Raw genomic sequence first — 12,321 nt, 5'->3', positions numbered from 1 at the left:
TTCACTATGTTATACAGCAGAAACTAACACACCATTGTAAAGAAAAAAGGATTAAAAAATATCTATTCACAAATGAATGCATAAAGAAAATATGATATATATATATGCATATATATGATATAAAATAAAATTCCATTTTAGATATGTAAAATGGAATATTATTCAGCCTTATTAAGAAGGAACTTTTGCCGTTTGTGACAACATGATGGAAAGTGGAGGACAGAATGCTAAGTGAAATGAGCCAGGCACAAGGGTACATACTACATGCTACCACTTAAATAAGGAATCTAAAATAGTCAAACTCTTAGAAGCCGAGAATAGGATAGTAGTTGCCAGGGGCCAAGAAGAGGGGCAAATGGGGGATTGTTAGTCAAAGGTATGAATTATCATTCATACAAGATGAGTGAGCCGAAAGGTCTGCTTACAGCATAGTGTCTATAGTTAACAATACCGTATTGTGTATTTAAAATTTTGCTAAGTGCGTAGATCTCATGTTAAGTATTCATGTCACCAAAATGATAATAATAATAATAAATAAAGGGGGCTGGAGGGAGCTTGTAGAGGGGATGGATACGTTCATGGCATAGACTGGCAATGATTTCACCAGTGTGTATTTATCTCCAAACTCAGTGAGTTGTATACATTAAATATGTACAGAGTTTTGAACAATATTACATAGTAAATAATAAACACCATGAGAAAGCAAGAGAGCACCTACAGAAGGAAGAAAAAGCTTTACCTTTAATGACTACTTTTTCCTGCTTTTTGAACAAGGGGTCATGTTTGCATTTTGTGCTGGGCCCTGTGCATTATGTGACTGGTCCTGGCAGGAGAGTTGTTTACAATCAGCAACAGTCACCTCATGTTTACGACAGTTGGACACACTCTTACTGACCAAAACCATATTAATGTGAAATGGATGGGGCAACAGCAATGTGAACAGGAAAATTCAACTTGATGAGAGATATTGGGGTTGTCTTCAAAGTTCCCTCATCCTGGGACTAAAGTATAGATTAATAAATTCATTAAAATACAACCATTTCATCTGTAATTATAAAAATGGCATTTTCAACCCATATTATTTTTTTTTAAAAAAGAAGAAAACATGCAATTGTCTAAATATGTACATTATTATACCTTTCTTTGCACAAGTCATATCCTGCACAATAGAACTATCCTCGTCATTCCTTCTCTAGCTCCTGAGTCATAGCCTGTATTAATTTCATTACATGTGAACTTGTGCGGTTAGATTCTTATCCACAAATCTGAAGAGATTTTATAAGATAATTATTTACATTTACTCCCTTTATTTCCCAATTTATCTTTCAAAAGACTTCCATTGAATATAAAGTTTCACTGAAACCGGAGATAGTTAAACCAAAATTCATCACATCATTATACTTAAAAATAACTGAGAAAAATTATGAACCATTTAAGGCCAGACATTTGAATTATTTTTTTTTGTTTGTTTGTTTTTTTTTGTTTTGTTTTTTTAAATTTATTTATTTATTTTTAGTTTTGGCTGTGTTGGGTCTTCCTTTCTGTGCGAGGGCTTTCAAAAATATGGAACGCTTCACGAATTTGCGTGTCATCCTTGCGCAGGGGCCATGCTAATCTTCTCTGTATCGTTCCAATTTTAGTATATGTGCTGCCGAAGCGAGCACGAATTATTTTGTTTTAAAAAATGTTCAAGAAGCAAAGAAAAATGGATATGAACTGTAAAAAAAGACATAAAGGAAGCCTGAAACTGAGCCAAAGTTTGAGAACTCGCTTCAAGTTGAGAAAGCACGAGAAGCTTTCCTGGGGAACACGGAGGGGACTGGAGCCCTGCTCAGGGGAAAGCTGCCCACTATGAACATGTGGAGAAGAAAAATACATGCATCTCCTTCTTTATTCATGTCATCTACCCCAAGGGGGCTGACCACTAAATGGAAAAAGTAGAACAAATACCACTGAGAGGGTTGACTGAAAAAAAATGCACAGCCTGAGAGTTGAGAATTATGTTTTATTCAGTGGACTTGCTGAGGACTTAAACCTGGAAGACAGACTCTCAGATAGCTCTGAGGGACTGCTCCAAAGAGGAAAGGATATATAGGAGTTTTGCAAAAACAAATCGGGTAGTTGAACATCCAAAGATTTCTGCTAGTTAAAAAAAACCCCAATATTTCAAGTTAATGAATTTAGTGCTTTTCTATGTATGGGACGATGCAAGAGTCTGGGCTCATTGAAATCATTCCCTTGATATGCACCTTAACTACCTAGGGCCAGTATCCTGTTTTTCTCCTTCCTCAGTGCTCGGGGTACGCAGTCAGGGTGGCTACAGTGGCTGATGGCTTGATGGTCACAACATCCTTTGTTTACAGATATGGCAGGAGACATTCTTCAAACACTGAGAAAATTGCTTTCTCCAGGCTTCTACTGTCCCATCCATACACTTGAGGTGACCATGGTCACCTGCCTGCTGCCCAGGATTGCTGCGAGGACATGGGAGGGGTCCTGTCATGCACATAGGCATGCACATAGCAGTGGGGTGGGTGCTCTCCCCTGGAACGGCAGTGACTGCCCTCAAGCCTGGCACAAACACCCCCGCCCTCACCTCATCAACTGGGGTTTGGACCGCTGCCTATGTCTCACCCTCATCTCCACCCAAGGAAATTGGTGTGGGGATGACTAGTGGATGCAGATTGGGTTTGTGCCAAGAAGTCAAGAAAGAGGGTTAGTGGGTGAATTATCACTTTACACATCCCTTCTCTTTCTATTAATATTTTAATACAAATCAACAGAATGTGCTCATGTGAGAAGATTGCTCTCTGTTAAAAAAATAATTGTATGTAAGGTAAATGTTTTTCTTGGTGGAAATCTTATTTTTTAGGTATATCTACATATTATTTGCAAACTACAGCTAATTTAGCTGGACATGATAACTTTTTAATAAATATTAAAAATTAACATTTCTCTATAGGTAAAAAACTTCTGAGATCTGTGCAGAAAATAAAACATTTATTCCATGAGGCTTTCAATATGTTCAAACATGGACAATATGTTCAAATGTCTATGTACCTCAATCTAAAAAAATGCATTTTTTCCTCAATGATATAGAAATTAAATGGAATCAGTTTGGGCAACGAGGATTTCACTAACATGATATTTGGGACTTATGACTGAAATGGTCTTGTAATTTTTACTAAAATAATGTTTTGCTTTAAAAATATGTGGTGTAATTTATTATTCAGTTTCTTCAATTTTCCTCTGAGTGTTTCTAGAACAGACATGAATATACAGACCTAAGTATGACAAAACAGTGAAAGAATGACACAGGGGTCCACACGTCCCTTGTTCTATCACATCTGAAAATGAGGATCGCATTGGAATAACATATATGTAAAGCAGTTGGCAATCCCTCAGCAGCTGGCTTGTGACTTTACAATACAGGTACCTGTTTTGAATTTTTGTTTGCTGTTATTAGTGAATTATTCAGTTTTTTGAACACTCATTCTGCTTCCTTTCTAAAATTGTTATGTATCACATTGTTCCTTCGTTTCTAGATTGAAAAGAAAAAAGAGAAAACAAGATGTAGGCCAGTGTCTCACTAGCCAGAAAATTCTGTTGATATACATTGATAAAACATAAAAACATACAAAAAGTTAGTACGTGGCATGATTGGGTAAAAAACTTAAATAGAACTAAATAGTTTTTAAAAAACAGGTGTCCTTTTCCCTAATCCCATATTTACCCACTTTTCAGTGTTTAATGTGATTGTCTTTTCCTTCTGCATTTTCTGTGTTCATCTTTACACTTTTTTCTTTGCCAGTAATTCATTTTCCACTATGTCTATTGTGTTCATTCTTTTATATAGTTTATTAGTTCTGTGATGGTGTTGTGGCAGTTCAATCTTAACTGAAAAGTCTGCTGTATCTCTTCAACTCATTGATTTTATCGTCTCACCTTTGTTCCCCTTTCTAACTAAACATATTATCCTCTAAATTTACTATGACCTGAAATATTTATAAGGAATTCTTTTTTCCTCAGTTGCACCATCTTCTAGAATGTTCTCACCATTGTGGATGAAAAATGTCACCTGCCATATCAGCAAACAAAGAATGTTGCAGCCATCAAGCCATCAGCCACTGCAGCCCCGCCGACTGTGTACCCTGAGGGGAACCAGGATGGTGAAAAGAAGGACACTCAGCCTAGAGAGTTAGGGTGCATATCAAAGGAATGATTTCAATGAGCTCAGAGTCTTACATTTTCCCATTTATAAAAAAGCACTAAATTCATTAACTTGAGATGTCTGGTTTTTCTTTGATTATTATCTATTGGTGTTCTGTTTTTTTGTTGTTGCTGTTTTCTTCTGTTTTGTTTGTTTGTTTGTTTTTTGATTTTTACAAAAATTTCTATATATCCTGGCTCCTCTTTACCTCTTCAGAGTAGTCCCTCAGAGCTATGAGACAGGCTGCCTCCTGGACTTAAGTCCTCAGCAAGTCTGCTGCATAAAACATAGTTATCACCTTTTAGACTGTGCTTTTTCTTTTCCAGCTGACATCATGACCACTTACGTCTTCTCCCTGAAGTGTGTTTGCATTGACTCCATGCTTTTCCCTACCTTGTTCTTACTCTAACTAGGGAAGGTCCCTTCCTTTGTTCTTTGTTCCTTTGTGAGGTGTGTGAGTGCTCCATGCTCCCCTCTCTACCTTTCTGGAGATTACCCTGTGATCTGCAGCCTGGGGAAAGGGGCCACTTTTCCCCTTGGAAAAGGCAGCCTTGACCCACTTTTGCCTGTTGCGCCCATGCCCTGTACTGGCTCATTCTGTCTGGTCTGCATTTATCTACTTCCGTGTGGTTTAGCACAGGGCTCCAGCTCGGGCCAGCAGGAGAGCCAGTCTGTGCAGCACTGGGCACCTATAGCTGTGTCCTTCCCCAGAGGGAGGGGAGCAGAGCCTGAGGAGGCTGGGTTGGGGTCTGTTCATCAGAAACCACCAGGTTGGGGGGCAGATTTCTCCGGAGGCACTGGATGCATTTTCCAAGGATCCTGGGTTCCTTTAGAAGACCTTTTCTCCCACCTTCTGTCTGAGTCATACCTCACAGCTACAGAAATGTAAGTCATCTGCTTCTCCTTTTCTTTTCTTTTTTTTTTAAATTTCAGTGCAGTTACCAATATATCCTAATTCAGTGTCCTTTTTCTGTCACTGATTACAACAGGAAGTGCTTCTACTCTCAAAGAAATTTCTAAACCTCTTCCCTGAACTGCTTCATTCTTTCTCCTTTTACCTCTCCCCATTTTGGCACATAAAAGTGACACTTTCAGTATTAGAAAATAGAAATTCTCCTCACCCTCTCACCTCACCTCCACCCTCACTAGAATGTGTGTGGGCAGAGGTTAGCAGGCACTGGGACCCCATCTGACATGTAGAGAGTACAAGCGTCGGGTCCCACAAAGCCCCACCTGCTACATGGGTCATCTTCATAGGACCACTGCCCTTTTCGTACAGCCATGCTGAATTAGCTCTGAGCAGAGCCAGCTGTGGCCATATTTCTGTCTTCCACCTGAGAAAGAGTGAAGGGAGACAGGGAAGTGATGAGGGATGAAAACTGTGACGGCTCCATGAAATCCAAAATGTGCAGGGCATTACGTTCAGAGCAAGCCTCAGACCGATCTCAGCATAGCAAACAAAGAATAGGCTGATACATTCTGTGTGCAATTCCAGCTTCTCCAGTCCATTCATCAGCTAGGTGAATCATGGGGTGACTTAGCTGAGTCCCTGTTTCCACATCCAGTGGCCAGGATAATATGGCCTGTCCCTCAGAGTGTTTAAGAGAATTACACGTGATAAATGTACATCACCCTGGGCAGGGCCTGGTGCGTAAGCGCCCCTCTTCTAACTGTCCCTCCCCTTTCACTCCTTACCCATGTGGCTTCCCTTTCTCCTCCTCGTCAGGCTTGATGACATCCACTTCCAGAAATCAAAACTGGGGCCTATATTGTAAGTATGTTCTAAACTCTCATTAATAGAGACCTTTTTCTCTAATATTTATGTAAAGCAGTGGGAGCAAAGCTGACGGTGACTCTGAGCCATATCCCAGAGCAAGGCAGCAGCAGGCCTGTCTGCACCCTCATTGTTTGTGTATATTCCCTGGAGCAGGGCTCCTTTTATCTGATCACAGATAACTGAGGTGTATTCTCACACCATAGGTTTCTTTCTGCTATTCAACCTTAAAAAATCCATTGAGTTGATCATTTGCCCCAAACATAAGGTGTTAGTTCATAGTCTAAAGCTTGGCTTTTACTTAGTCTTACCCTGAAACTCATTCCCAGCCCTGACACTTCAAAAGATAAATGATTTCATTTGGGTCTTTCTACAGAAAGAGAATTATATCACCCCACGATAAGAGCTGAAGCACAAGAAGTATTACTGTTTTAAAATAAAGGGTTTTAACGTCATATAAGTACTAGAAAATATAAGGCATCAATGTGAATGACTTACAAAAGTAGAAAAACAAGTTTGTCTAGGAAAGAATTTTCCATCTACATCTGGGTAAGTCTCACAAAGAACTCAGTCTTCTGCAATTGTTCATTTTGAAGTTATGTGTTCACAATTATTAATCAACATGAAACAAGAGGATCTCATAAATAAGTGCATGCCTGGGAAGTGTCCAGAAAACTGCTGTTGAAGACATACAGATAGCCAAAACGCACACGAAAAGATACTCAACATCACTAATTATCAGAGAAATGCAAATCAAAACTACAATGAAGTATCACCTCATACCGGTCAGAATGGCCATCATCAAAAAGTCTACAAACGGTAAATGCTGGAGAGGGTCTGGAGAAAAGGGAACCTTCCTACACTGTTGGTGGGAATGTAAATTGGTACAACCAGTATGGAGAACAGTATGGAGGTCCCTTAAAAAACTACAAATAGAACTACCATATTATCCTGCAATCTCACTCCTGAGTATATATCTGGAGAAAATCATAATCCAAAGATACATCACCCCAATGTTCCTTGCAGCACTATTTACAATAGCCAAGACATGGAATCAACCTAAATGTCCATCCACAGAGGAATGGATAAAGAAGATGTACATATATACAATGGAATATTACTTAGCCATAAAAAAGAATGAAATAATGCCATTTGCAGCAACATGGATGGACTTAGACATTATCATACTAAGTGAAGTAGTCAGATAGAGAAAGACAAACATCACATGATATCACTCATATGTGGAATATAATTTTAAAAAATAATACAAATGAACTTATTTACAAAACAGAAACAGACTTACAGATATCAAAAACAAATTTATGGTTACCAAAGGGGAAATGTGGGGGGGAGGGATAAATCAGGAGCTTGGGATGAACATACACACACTACTAAATATAAGATAGATAACCAACAAGGACCTACTGTATAGCACAGGTAACTCTACTCAATATTCTGTAATCACCTATATGAGAAAAGAATCTAAAAATGAACGTATGTATATGTATAACTGAATCACTTTGCTGTACACCTGAAACTAACACAACATTGTAAATCAACTAGACTCCAATAAATTTTCTTTTTTAAAGTGCTGTCCAATAGAACTTTCTGTGGTGACAGAAAAGTGCTTTATCCCTGATGTCCAGCACAGCTGCCCCCAGCCATATGTGGTCAGGGAGCACCTGAAATGTACCTAGTGTGACTGAAGAACTGAACTTTTAATTTCATCCATTTGTAAGCAGCTTTTGGAAGGAAAGAGCTCTCTGCAGGAGGCCCCTTTTGTCTTGTCACCAACCTTAAACCAGGCACCCTCATGCTCAACTCATCTCCAGCCCTAGCACACCTTTCAGATCTTTTGATCACACAATACCTTGCCTAACCTGTTGGTTCTTTCTGTAGATCAAAGAAGTAGAAATGAAGAATAAGTAATTAACAGAGGACCAGATCTCTTCCCTAGCTTCCCCTTCAGTAATCTCGGGAACAAACTATGTGACCAAACTGTGTGAACAAGGTAACATCTAAGGAAAGATCATAAGAAGTCAACAAGCCTGCACTCAGTGGGGGATGGCGAGGACTCTGACCCCCTATTTCAATGATTAACTAAGATTACTTTCCTTTCTTCCCTTTAAAAACTTTCATGGCCAAGTAGAATCTTCAGAGATGGTTTTGGAGGACACTGAGTCCACCATCTCCCAAGACTGCCAGCATTCTGATTAAAAGCAACTTCACTTTCTACCAACATTTGCCTCTCTCTCGGGTATTGATTTTCAAGCAGCAAGCAGCTGGACCTGAGTTTGGTAACACAGTTATGACCAGTGGCTACAGTATTGGATGCTTTTCTAAATGAAGAATATTTGGGGATTTTTCCTTTTGTTTTTGTTTTTAAGCAAGACAGTAAAAACAAAATTTGGGGATAGAGAAGAACCAATTTCCCCATAGAGAAAAGTCCAGTTTTACTGTTAATTTTTTTCAAAAGTGAACTTTTTTCAGTTTGATTTAGTGAAGACAATTTTTAAAGAAGGTCTTATTCATCTACAATTAAGAAACCATTAGGTAATACATATTATGAAATTCTAATTAATTTATTTAAATTCAGAGGTAATATTAACTATTTTTCACTGACCAGACATTTGCTGAATACCAGAAAACTAAGGGTCTTGCTTTTTTTTTCACATCTTCACATTTTCACTGCAAGCATGGGTTTCACAGAGACTAATTTTTGCTTAAGTACACTTTATTTTAAACTGTGAATTCAGTAGAACTATTATTAAATTCTCAAGTGAACTCCAGAATTCCTATTCCTTCCAGAATATTTTACCTTGCAATTGGTATTATTTTCATTAACACCAGAATTTTAATCAGTCAATTAACAGTGAGCCTCAAAACTTGTTGTCTACTATGTTTGAACAACCATGTAGGATAAGTTACTGATTTTTTAAAAAAATACATGTGCACTATGCATATGCATGGACTGTCTAGGTCTAACCCACAGCTTCAGTTTCCTTGATGAATAGAACATGTTCTGGTTTTCTGAGATGCATGAACAGCAAGGAAGCTTCTCATGAAGCATTACAGGTTCTTGGGTAATTCTCCCAAAAGGGTTGCTCCACCTGCATCTGGTAACCGCCCAGCCCATCAGTTCTCAGGGATCACCCTCCATCACTGTGACCACAAGAGTCACCTGGCTGGACCACTCCCTTGCCACTTCTGCTCCCATGACTCACTCATGTACTCATCTCCATCTGAGATGACCTTTCTTCTTCACCTTAATAATGTGCTTATTCCTGACTCCTGGCATTTAGACTTACTCTTCATTCTAGCTTATAAATTCTTCCCCAGTTGTACCCTGGCTGGCTCCTTTAACCATTCAGGTGTTTTTTTTTTTTATGATTTGCATAGAATAATTATACGGTTTCTTTTTTTTTCTTTTTTTTAACATCTTTATTGGAGTATTATTGCTTTACGATGGTGTGTTAGTTTCTGCTTTATAACAAAGTGAATCAGTTATATATATACATATGTTCCCATATCTCTTCCCTCTTGCATCTCCCTCCCTCCCACCATTCAGGTTTTAAATCAAACAGCACCTCTTCTGTGTGGCATCCCTGATCCCCTGACTAACACTCTCTCCCCATCCCAAAAGTCATGCTGTGTCATCACTCCCCATTGTGGTGGTTGTTGTCTCTTTCACTCTCAAGAATGGTCATACTGGTGAATTTGTCCTGAGAAACGGAATATTTCCTGCCATATCAGCAAACAAAGGATGTCTCAGTCATCAGCAATTGCAGCCCTCCAACGTGAGCCCGTGAGCCCTGAGAAAACTTAGGAAGGAAAGAATACCTGCCATCTAGCAGCCATCAGACTGCAGCCACTGCTATCGTGAGCCCTGAGGAAACTCAGGATGTGAAAATACAGGATACTGGCCCCAGATACCTGAGGTGCATATCAAAGAAATGATTTCAGTGAGCCCAGACACTTGCATCTTCCCATACATAGAAAAGTGCTGAATTCCTTAATTTGCTATTTCTGGTTTTCTTTTATTAACAGTAATATTTTGATGTTCCGACTACCTGCCCTTTGCTGCAAAACTTCTGTATAACCTGGCTCCCCGCCTCGCCTTCTCGGAGCAGTTCTCTCAGGGTTACTTGAGATGCTGCCTCCCAGACCTGAAGTCCTAAAAATTCCTGCTGAATAAAACATAACTCTCAACTTTCAGGTTGTGAATATTTTTTAAGTCAACAGTCCTCATGTTTACTGACCGTCTCTCCCCAGTGCTGTTTGCTTTTTTGACCACTGAATACCAAACCTAGCACAATAGCTACTACATAGTGGGTGCCCAGGAAATAGTTGATTAAATTAAGATACATTAAATTGTAACTGATAATTAAACCTTATCAATTGTGATGGATATTTTCCAAATTAATTTCTCAAATATGTTCTGCTTATCACATGAAATAAACGTCTCACTGGAATTCTAGGTGGTGTGTGGCAGGAGATGTGTGGAAGGAATCATGGTATACAGATCCTACTTGGAGGAGAAAAATAGAGGCCAATATAACCTCCAGCCTCCCCACCGTGGATGACCAAGTGCCACATCTAAGTATCGATACTTATGATTTGGAGGCTTAAATATTTTTCAGGTTCATGGAGTTTCTTATTAAAAATGCAAAACTCTTTTCATGGCGATTCTTCTCCAGCACTATGTTAAGCTCTGGAAAGTAGATGATGAAGAAGAGAAGACATGATTCTTGCCCTTGCGAGAGCCTACATTTTAGCCTCATTTGCTCCTAACTGAGAATGACAGATTAAATTTTTTTAAATGTGGGAATTAGCCAGACTCATCAAGAAAATAAGGGAGAAAAAAAAAAAAAAGAAAATAAGGGAGAACACTCAAATCAATAGAATTAGAAATGAAAAAGGAGAAGTAACAACTGACACTGCAGAAATACAAGGGATAATGAGAGATTACTACAAGCACCTATATGCCAATAAAATGGACAACCTAGAAGAAATGGACAAATTCTTAGAAAAGCACAACCTTCCAAGACTGAACCAGGAAGAAATTGAAAATATACACAGACCAATCACAAGCACTGAAATTGAGACTGTGATTAAAAATCTTCCAACAAACAAAAGCCCAGGATCAGATGGCTTCACAGGCGAATTCTATCAAACATTTAGAGATGAGCTAACACCTACCCTTCTCAAACTCTTCCAAAATATAGCAGAGGGAGGAACACTCCCAAACTCATTCTATGAGGCCACCATCACCCTGATTTCATAACCAGACAAAGATGTCACAAAAAAAGAAAACTACAGGCTAATATCACTAATGAACATAGATGCAAAAATCCTCAACAAAATACTAGCAAACAGAATCCAACAGCACATTAAAAGGATCATAAACCATGATCAAGTGGGGTTTATCCCAGGAATGCAAGGATTCTTCAATATATGCAAATTAATCACGTGATACACCATATTAACAAACTGAAAGATAAAAACCATATGATAATCTCAATAGATGCAGAAAAAGCTTTCAGCAAAATTCAACACCCATTTATCATAAAAACCCTCCAGAAACTAGGCACAGAGGGAACTTACCTCAACATAATAAAGGTCATATACGACAAACCCACAGCCAACATTGTTCTCAATGGTGAAAAACTGAAACCATTTTCACTAAGATCAGGAATAAGACAATGTTACACGCTCTCACCACTATTATTCAACATAGTTTTGGAAGTTTTAGCCACATCAATCAGAGAAGAAATAGAAATAAAAGGAAACCAAATTGGAAAAGAAGAAGTAAAGCTGTCACTCTTTGCAGATGACATGATACTATACAAAGAGAATCCTAAAAATGCAACCAGAAAACTACTAGAGCTAATCAATGAATTTGGTAAAGTAGCAGGATGCAAAAGTAATGCACAGAAATCTCTTGTATTCCTATACACTAATGATGAAAAATCTGAAACAGAAATTAAGGAAACACTCCCTTTTACCATTGCAACAAAAATAATAAAATACCTAGGAATAAACCTACCTAAGGAGACAAAAGACCTGTACGCAGAAAACTATAAGACACTGATGACAGAAATTAAAGATGATAGAAACAGACAGAGAGCTATATCATGTTCTTGGATCGGAAGAATCAACATTGTGAAAATGACTATACTACCTAAAGCAATCCACATATTCAGTGCAATCCCTATCAAAGTACCAATGGCATTTTTCACAGAACTAGAACAAAACATTTCACCATTTGTATGGAAACACAAAAGACCCTGAATAGCCAAAGCAATCTTGAGAAAGAAAAATGGAGCTGGAGGAAGCA

At 38.5% G+C, this 12,321-nt stretch overlaps 1 non-coding gene across 1 annotated transcript; it reads right to left on the bottom strand.

The window, feature by feature from the left end:
* Window positions 1-1,557: 1,557 nt before the first annotated feature.
* LOC118897602 lies at window positions 1,558-1,664 on the bottom strand. Its single transcript, XR_005020490.1, has one exon. It is a non-coding gene; the product is annotated as a U6 spliceosomal RNA (small nuclear RNA).
* Between the last annotated feature and the right edge of the window lie 10,657 nt (window positions 1,665-12,321).

This window comes from Balaenoptera musculus, chromosome 6 (assembly GCF_009873245.2).
Source record: "Balaenoptera musculus isolate JJ_BM4_2016_0621 chromosome 6, mBalMus1.pri.v3, whole genome shotgun sequence".
NCBI lineage: Eukaryota > Metazoa > Chordata > Mammalia > Artiodactyla > Balaenopteridae > Balaenoptera > Balaenoptera musculus.
Note: the sequence above shows the minus strand (reverse complement) of the source record. Positions and strands in the feature narration are given on the sequence as shown.